Source organism: Dasypus novemcinctus, chromosome 19 (genome assembly GCF_030445035.2).
Source record: "Dasypus novemcinctus isolate mDasNov1 chromosome 19, mDasNov1.1.hap2, whole genome shotgun sequence".
NCBI classification, from domain to species: domain Eukaryota; kingdom Metazoa; phylum Chordata; class Mammalia; order Cingulata; family Dasypodidae; genus Dasypus; species Dasypus novemcinctus.
In genome coordinates this window covers 72622834-72633287 of record NC_080691.1, presented here as the reverse complement: position 1 = coordinate 72633287, position 10454 = coordinate 72622834, and positions in this window count along the sequence as shown.

Here is a 10454-nt window from a genome sequence, read left to right as displayed (position 1 = left end):
GCCGGGCGGCGGGCGGGAAAGCCGAGCCCAGCCGAGCCCAGCCGAGCCGCGGTGGGAGGGGAAGCAGAGCCCAGCCGAGCCGCGGCGGGCGGCGGGCGGGGGACCGGAGCCCGGCTGAGCCCAGCCGAGCCTGGCGGCGGGGTTTCTGTTCTTTGGTTTTTGTTTTTGTTTTTATTTTTTATTTTTTATTGTTGTTGTTGTTCTTGTTGTTCTTTTTTTTTTTTTTCAATCCTCTCTTTCTTGTCCCCAATATTCTTATACTATTTTACCTTAACAATACAATAGGTCCTACAGGAAATACCTCACATTTGCTGGGTTTCCTCACCCTCCACTGCCTCATTTCTCTGTGAATAGATTTAGCCTATCTACACTATCCCCTTTCCCCTACAACTTGATATCCTCCACCATCTGCTATCTCTCCTATATTCCATCTCCCTTTCCTTGATCCACAAAGTGTCTAACTCTTAATTTCTAATACCTTTGTTTAGTTTTCCATCTGGTATTCGTCCCTGAAACTATTACCTTTCTTTTCTCTTTCCCTCTCTCACGAAAACAATAGCCTCTTAGTATGTACCACATTCCTCCCATATTCAGTCGTCTACCTCATTATAGGTACTTTCCTACTACTATAACTCTACACAATTTACATGATCTAACCTCCATCCTCCCAGAACTCATGTTGTTGCTTTGTAAACATATATCACCAATACTACTTCACACTTTTTCCTTCCTTACACAATTGACTTTCCCCAGCACTAATACTTTCCTTTAAAGTGAGCTTAACTAGCAATAAGAAATTGGAATAAGAAGAACAAAGTGACAAAGAGAAGATATAACACTTACGCAAAAACAACAGCTAATTAATCTCCAAGACTAGACAAAGAAGCTAAGGAACTGATTAAACCCATCAAGAAAACATGTTGACAAGACAGCAACAAAAATCTACAAACCAAACCAGTAATCAGGAAAACATGGCTGAATCCAATCAACAAACTGAAAATCAGGAAGGGGGACAGGACTTCGCACAAGCAATGAAAGATCTCAGAACATTTATCACCGACAAATTTGATGAAGTAATGAAAGAGGTTAACAGCGTGAAGACAACACTTGGAGGGGAAATTGCAGACATGCGCAAAAAAATAACAGATATGATGGAAATGAACACCACAATTCAAGAAATCAAAAATACACTTGCAGCAAATATCAGCAGACTAGAAGAGCAGAGCAGAGAATTAGTGATGTGGAAGACAGTGCATTGGAAATCAAACAGATAGTAGAAGTGGTCAATAAAAAGGTAGAAAAAATCCAGATAGGACTTAGGGACCTGAATGATAACGCAAAACGCTCAAACATACGTATTATAGGCATTCCAGAAGGAGAAGAGAAGGGAAAGGGGTCAGAAAGAGTGTTGCAGGAAATAATGAATGAAAACTTCCCAAATCTACTGAAAGAGACAGATGTACACATCCAAGAAGCACAGCGCACTCCACTGGTCATAAACCCCAATAGGCCCACCCCAAGACATATACTTGTCAAATTATCCAATGCTCAAGACAAAGAAAATATTCTAAAAGCAGCAAGAGAAAAGAAAACCATCACATACAAGGGAAACTCCATAAGATTAAGTGCTGATTTCTCATGTGAAACGATGGAGGCAAGAAGGCAGTGGTATGATATAGTCAAGGTACTAAAGGAAAAAAATCTCCAACAAAGAATACTCTATCCAGCTAAACTAGCATTCAAAAATGATGGAGAGTTCAAAATATTCACAGATAAACAGAAACTGAAAGAGTATATCAACAAGAAACCTCCCCTTCAAGAAATTCTTAAGGGAATTCTGCAGGAAGAAAGGAAAAAACAGGACAGTCAGAGATGGAGGAGAGTGTAAAAGCAACAAGAAAGACAAAAATAGAAGGGGAAAATAAAATAATACAAACAAAATATAACAAACACAAATCCAACCAAAATATGGCTACCATAAATAACTCTCTAAACGTAATAACACTGAATGTCAATGGATTAAACGCACCTATCAAAAGATTCAGACTGGGACACTGGATAAGGAAATACGACCCATCTATATGCTGCCTACAAGAGACACATCTTAGACCCAGAGACTCATGGAGGTTGAAAGTGAATGGCTGGAAAACAATCATACAAGCAAACAACAACCAAAAAAAGGCAGGAGTAGCTATATTAATATCAGACAAAATAGACTTTAAATGCGAAAAAATTGTGACAGACAAAGAAGGATACTATATTTTAGTGAAAGGGACAATTTGTCAAGAAGATCGAACAATCATAAATATTTATGCTCCTAACAAGGGTGCCTCTAAATATGTGAGGCAAACGCTGGAAAAACTAAGTGAAAGAATAGATGCATCTACAATTATAGTGGGGGATTTTAATACACCACTATCAACTCTGGACAGAACATCTCAAAAGAGAATCACTAAAGAAACTAGACATTTGAACAGTATATTAGAAGAGCTGGATCTAATAGACATATATAGATCATTACACCCAAACACAGCAGGATATACATTTTTCTCAAGCGCACATGGAACATTCTCCAAGATTGACCATATGCTAGACCACAAAGAAAGGCTTAATGAATTCAGAAAGATCGAAATCATACAAAACAATATCTCTGACCACAGTGGAGTCAAGCTGGAAATTTGCAAGGGACAGAGACCCAGACTTCACATGACAATTTCGAAATTAAACAGCACACTCTTAGAAAAACAGTGGGTCAAAGAGGAAATCTCAAAAGAAATCAATGACTACCTTGAAACAAATGATAATGATAACACAACATACCAAAATTTATGGGATGCAGCAAAAGCGGTACTGAGAGGGAAATTTATAGCCATAAATTCATATATCAAAAAAGAAGAAGGAGCAGAAATTGAAGAATTAACTGCACATTTGAAGGAATTAGGAAAACAACAACAAAGTAACCCAACAGGAAGAAGAAGGAAGGAAATAACAAAGATAAGAGCAGAACTAAATGAAATAGAAAATAAGAAAGCACTTGAAAAAATAAACAAGACCAAGAGCTGGTTTTTTGAGAAGATCAACAAAATTGACAAACCTTTAGCGAGACTAACAAAAAAAAAAAAAAGAGAAAAGATGCAAATACACAAAATAAGAAATAAGAAAGGTGATATCACCACTGACCCCACAGAAATAAAGACTATCATAAGAGGATACTTTGAAAAACTATATTCCAACAAAAATGACAATTTAGAGGAAATGGACAAATCCTAGAAATACAGAAGCAGCCCATACTGACGAAAGAAGAAATTGATGATCTTAACAAACCAATCACAAGCAAAGAGATAGAATCAGTCATTAAAAATCTCCCAACTAAGAAGAGCCCAGGGCCAGACGGCTTCACAGGTGAATTCTACAAATATTCCGGAAAGAACTAACACCAATCCTGTTGAAACTATTCCAAAAAATCGAAACAGAAGGAACACTGCCTAATTCCTTCTATGATGCCAACATTACCCTAGTACCAAAGCCAAACAAAGACACCACAAGAAAGGAAAATTACAGACCAATTTCTCTAATGAACCTAGACACAAAAATACTTAACAAAATACTTGCTAATCGTATTCAACAACACATTAAACGAATTATACACCATGACCAAGTGGGATTTATTCCAGGTATGCAAGGATGGTTCAACATAAGAAAATCAATCAATGTAATACACCATATAAACAGATTGAGAGAAAAAAACGACATGATTTTATCTATAGATGCAGAAAAGGCATTTGACAAAATACAGCACCCCTTCCTGATAAAAACACTCCAAAAGATCGGAATACAAGGAAACTTTTTGAACATGATAAAGAGTATATATGAAAAACCTAAAGCCAACATTGTTTACAATGGCGAAATCCTGAAATCCTTCCCTCTAAAATCAGGAACAAGACAAGGATGCCCTTGTCTCTGTTCCTATTTAACATTGTCTTGGAAGTACTGGCTCGAGCACTGAGACAAGAACCAGATATAAAAGGCATTCAAATTGGAAGGGAAGAAGTCAAAATTTCATTATTTGCAGATGACATGATCCTATATATAGAAAACCCTGAGAGATCTACAACAAAGCTCCTAGAACTCATAAATGAGTTTAGCAAAGTGGCAGGTTATAAGATCAATGCACAAAAATCAGTAGCATTTCTATACACCAATAATGAGCAAGATCAGGAGGAAATCATGAAACAAATACCATTCACAATAGTAAATAAAAAAATCAAATACTTAGGAATAAATTTAACTAAAGAGGTAAAAAACTTATACATCGAGAACTATACAAGATTGTTCAAGGAAATCAAAGAAGACCTAAATAAATGGAAGAATATTCCCTGTTCATGGATAGGAAGACTGAATATTATTAAGATGTCTATGCTACCAAAACTGATCTACACATTCAATGCAATCCCAATAAAAATCAACACAGCCTTCTTTAAGGAACTAGAAAAACTAACTATGAAATTTATTTGGAATAAAAAGAGGCCCCGAATAGCCAAAGACATATTGAAAAAGAAAAACGAAATACAAGGAATCACACTTCCTGACTTCAAAACATACTACAAAGCTACAGTAGTGAAAACAGCATGGTACTGGCATAAGGAGAGACACACAGACCAATGGAATCGAATTGAAAGTTCAGATATAGAACCTCATGTATATAGCCATATAATATTCGATAAAGCCACCAAACCCTCTCAACTGGGAGAGAATGGCCTATTCAACAAATGGTGCCTGTAGAACTGGATAGCCATATGTAGAAGAATGAAAGAGGATTACCATCTCACACCTTATACAAAGATCAACTCAAGATGGATCAAAGACCTAAATATAAGAGCCAAGACCATAAAGACCTTAGAAAGCAGTGTAGGGAAACATCTACAGGACCTTGTAATAGGAAATGGCTTCATGAATATCACACCAAAAGCACGAGCAGCAAAAGAACAAATAGACAAATGGGACTTACTCAAAATTAAAGCCTTCTGCACCTCAAAGGAGTTTGTCAGGAAAGTAAAAAGGAACCCACACAATGGGAGAAAATATTTGGCAACCATATATCTGATAAGAGACTTATAACTTGCATATATAAAGAACTCATATATCTCGAAAACGAAAAGATAAACAACCCATTTAAAAAATGGGAAAAAGATTTAAACAGACACTTCTCCAAAGAAGAAATACAAATGGCTAAAAAGCACATGAAAAAATGCTCCAAATCCCTAGCTATCAGGGAAATGCAAATCAAAACTACAATGAGATACCATCTTACTCCTATAAGATTGGCAGCCATGAAAAAAACAGTTGAATACAAATGCTGGAGAGGATGTGAAGAAAGGGGTACACTCATCCATTGCTGGTGGGAATGCAGAAGGATCCAACCATTCTGGAGGACAGTTTGGCAGTTTCTCAAAAAATTATCCATAGATTTGCCATATGACCCAGCAATACCACTGCTCGGTATATACCCATCAGATCTGAAAACAAGGACACAAACCGATATATGTACACCAATGTTCATAGCAGCATTGTTCACCATCGCCAAAAGTTGGAATCAATCCAAAAGTCCATCAACAGATGAGTGGATCAACAAAATGTGGTATATACACACAATGGAATACTACTCAGCTGTAAGAACCAATACACTACAGTCGCACGTGATAACATGGATGAACCTTGAGAATCTTATGTTGAGTGAAGCAACCCAGGCATTGAAGGACAAATACTATATGACCTCAATGATATGAAATAAGTTAACTGCCTCAGAGAGCTAGAGTCTGGAAAAGTGGCTTACTGGAAATCGGGGGGTGGAGGAAGGATGTGAGTTAATGTCTGTAGGGGTGGAATCTGTGATGAGCTGGGGGTAAGTATGAGCACAAAGAAGGGACAAAATGGGGGCAAGGGGTTACCTTCGGGTGGGGTTTTCTGGGTTTGAGGGGGGCTGGGGATGGGAAGAGGGGTAATATGGTCCAAGAAATAGGTGGGAGGGAGGGGCAACATACAAACATGGGAGAGTGCCAGAAGTTCGTTGAGAACTAAATGTTGAGTAAAACGTATCAAAGTATAAGTAGGAGGGTTACCTGGTTAGGACGCTCAGGGGGTATGGTCTGATGCGGGACAGACTCCGGAGGGAATAGCTGAAGGCTCATTTTGCCAAGGTGGGTTCTACCATTGGGTGGGGTGGACCCATATCCTGGGGAAGACTAATGCCGTCGAATAGAGAGAACTGTATCTCTCGTGAGAAAGGACGGCTCCCATGTCATTAGATTGGCAGGCGTTGTGGGCCCTAAGGGGAGGGGAAAATGGACGTGCAATGGATGGAACAAAGGTAAATAAGGGGGCAAAAGAGGAGTTATGTGAGAGTACACGAGGATGAATATAAAACAGCTAATATTACACCAAAAACATATAGGGGACGACAGACTAATAATGAAAACCATAAGACAAAACATAGGATAACTAAAAAATTTAGAAAACTGTACAACCTAAAGTATGGACCACATAGTAAGCACAAATGTTACCTTGTGTGAAAACTATAGTTTCGGAATCTGTACATCAGTTTCAGGAAATATGATATGAATAAGTTAAAAGATTATTGCTGTGGAAGGGAAAAGGCTTTATGGTGGATCAGGGGAAATACTGTATATTGTATATATGAATTTTGGTGATCTAAGACTCTTCTGAAGCTGACATTATGTTGGGATTCACTTTACGGGAAGTTTTGGATCACAGAGTGCTTCAACAATGGCAGCGGAGGAATACTGATATGGGATGTTATTGACAGGATATATATGGTTGACAGGGAGTTATACAGGGCATATGCCCAGGGTATATGGTAATGTCTATATATACTCATAGTGGAAACAATTAAAAACAACAGCTGGGGGGGGTACTGGGCTCCTGGCCGGGGGGTCACTGTTGTGGGCCCTGGGAGAGCAGCGGCAATCCTCCAGGTGCAACGGCAAGAACCAGGAAGGAAGGAGGGCCCAACAGTGGGCTCTTGATACTAATGGCTACACTTTTGAGCCTATGCACCTGCAATAAGAACAAGGCCTAGAGTAGCATTGTGCCTGGGGGTTTCCTCCTGACAGCCTGCATGTTACTCAAATGTGGCCACTCTCACAGCCAAACTCAGCGTGTAGATGCGATGCATTCCCCCCAGCTTGGGACACGACACCCAGGGATGAGCCTCCCTGGCACTGAGGGATCACTACCACATACCAGCTGAAGAAGCAACTAGAAAATGACCTTGAATTAAAGATTCAATGCGGAACAGCAGAATATACCTGTCTACATATAATAACATGACTTCGGGAAGCGGTTTGACCTAATGTAAGGGGGAAATGGAAAGGAGAAATGAGATTATAAGGCTGTGAGTCTCTAAAAAAGAGTCTGGAGGTTGTCAGAAGGAATACCCCTATGTACAACTGAACAGAGTCTAAGAGACAGATAAGGTAGATACAACCCCAGGTATTGGTTCTTTTGAGGGATAAAGAGACCCACGGGTTCTATGGTCATGGCAGAAGGGGTTCACTGCCATGACAGATGGCCCTTCTTTGGAGCTGGTGTTTCTGCGTGATGGAAATGGACTCAGAGGGGATCTCTTTTCACAAGACTTGCATGCTACTTTATTGGAATTATAGTTGGTGCTGGGTTTAAGATATATGTAGGGGATTTGAATCTCTGGACTGATAATATGACACCCAGGCCCAGAGCCTCAACAGACTTCAGCTCCTACACTTTGACTTATTGGACTTACTCCACTCAGCTAACATGGAGTTGAAGAAGGTCAACCACCACAACATGGAGCCTAGAGTGTCTACAACTAGAAGCGGGAAGAGTGCATCCAGTACCCATGTGGAATCTAAGCCCTCACTTGACATAGGTGTGCAATGGACACAACCAATCCAATGTCCACAGAGAAAATGTGGAATGGGTGTGGGAACGGTAGCCATGGGGGCTGCTGGGTGTGGGGAACGGGAGGAAGAGATGAGATGTGGAGGCGTTTTCGGGACGTGGAGTTGTCCTGGATAGTGCTTCACGGACAATTACGGGACACTGTAGATCCCCCCAGGGCCCACTGGATGGAACGTGAGAGAGTCTGGGCTATGATGTGGACCATTGACTATGGGGTGCAGTGATGCTCAGAGATGAACTTACCAGGTGCAATGGATGTATCACGATGATGGGAGAGAGTGTTGCTGTGGGGGGAGTGGGGGGCGGGGGTGGTGGGGTTGAATGGGACCACATATATTTTTTTAATGTAATTAAAAAATAATAATAATAAATAAATATTAAAAAAAAATTACTCATCATGATCAAGTGGGTTTTATACCAGGCATACAAGGCTGGTTCAACACATGGAAATCATGGGAAGTGGACTTGGCCCAGTGGTTAGGGCATCCATCTACCACATGGGAGGTCTGCAGTTCAAACTCCGGGCCTCCTTGACCCGTGTGCAGCTGGCCCATGCGCAGTGCTGATGTGCACAAGGAGTGCCCTGCCACACAGGGGTGCCCCTGCGTAGGGGAGCCCCACATGCAAGGAGTGTGCCTCATGAGAGCCACCCAGCACAAAAGAAAGTGCAGCCTGCTCAGGAATGGTGCCACACACACAGAGAGCTGACACAACAAGATGACACAAGAAAAAGAAACACAGATTCCCTTGCAGCTGACAACAACAGAAGTGGACGAAGAAACATGCAACAAATGCAGCAAATGGACACAGAGAACAGACAACTGGGGCAGTGGGGGAGGGGGTAGGGGAAATAAATAAATAAAATAAATCTTAAAAAAAACACATGAAAATCAATCAGCATAATACATCATATTAATAAATCAAAGGAGAAAAATCACATGGTCTTTTTGATTGATGCAGAAAAGTCATTTGACTCTTCAAATGTATCCTTTCTTGATAAATTTACTTAAAAAAATAGGAATTGAAGGAAACTTTCTCAACATGATAAAGGCCATATATGAAAAACGCACAGCTAAAATTGTACTCAATGGTGAAAGACTGAAAGCTTTCCTGTTGCGATCACAGACAAGAATGTGCATTTTCACCACTGTTGTTCAATATAGTGCTAGGTGTTCTAGCTAGAGCAATGAAGAGGCAAGAAAAAGAAATAAAAGGCATCCAAATCAGAAAGGAAGAATTAAAACTTTCACTATTTGCAGTGATATGATTGTATGTCTAGAAAGTCTCACTAAATCTACAAGAAAACTGCTAGCACTAATATATGATTTCAGTAGAGTGTCAGGATACAAGATCAGTACACAAAAATCAGTGGTGTTTCTATACTCTAGTAATGTGCAATCTAAGGAGGAAGTCAGGGGGGAAATTTCATTTAAATAACAACTAAAAGAATCAAATATTTAGGAATAAACTTAACCAAGGATGTGAAGCACTTGTATTCAGAAAACTATGATACATTGCAAAAATAAATAAAAAAGGACCTAAATGATTGGAAGAACATTCCATGCTCATGGATTCAAAGACTAAATATTATTAATAGATGTTAATTCTACCCAAATTGATATACAGATTCAACGGAATCCCAATAAAAATTTCACCACCATTTTTTAAACAAGTGAAAGCACAATTATCAGTTTTTTCCAGAAGGGTAAGAGGCCAGATGTGCTTAAGTGATAGGGCTACTGCCTACCATATGGGAGGGCCTGGATTCAATCGCTGGGGCCTCCTGGTGAAAAAGGAGAAGAGAAAGCATGCCTTTATGGCAAGCCAGTACCATGTGGTGAGCCAAGAGCCTGCGCAGCAAGCCAAATGCCTGCACAGTAAGCTAAATGACCATGCAGTGAGCCGAGTGCCCATGCAAGTGTCATCATGGAGAGCCAAGTGCCCTTGTGGCAAGCTGAGTGCCTGCACAGTGAGCTGAGTGCCTGTGCAAGTTCCCACACTGTGAGCTGAGTGTCCATGTGGTGAGCTGAGTGCCCACACCAGTGCCCACGTGGCAAACCAGTGCCTATGTGGTAAGCTAAATTCCCATGCAGTAATCCAAGTGCCCATGCAGTAAGCCACTGCCTGTGCAAGTCACACAGCAAGACGATGATGCAACCAAAGAGACTAAAGGAAGAGTCAAGGTGAAGTGCAGCAGAAACTAGGAACTGGGGTGGCACAGCTGACAGGGAAACTCTTTCCACATCAGAGGTCCATAGGATCGAATCCTGGTGAATCCTAGAAGAGAAAAAATGAGAAGACAAAAAAAGAGAAATAGATACAAAAGATCACAAAGCAAATGGGCACAGCAAAAACAGCAAGGGCAGGTGAAGGGGAAAATAAATAAATATTTCAAATATATTATTATTGTATTATTAAACAATCATACACATGTATTTCCCATACAACACCCCTTCACCAACAGACCACACTGTGGTGAAACATCTGTTACAGATTAT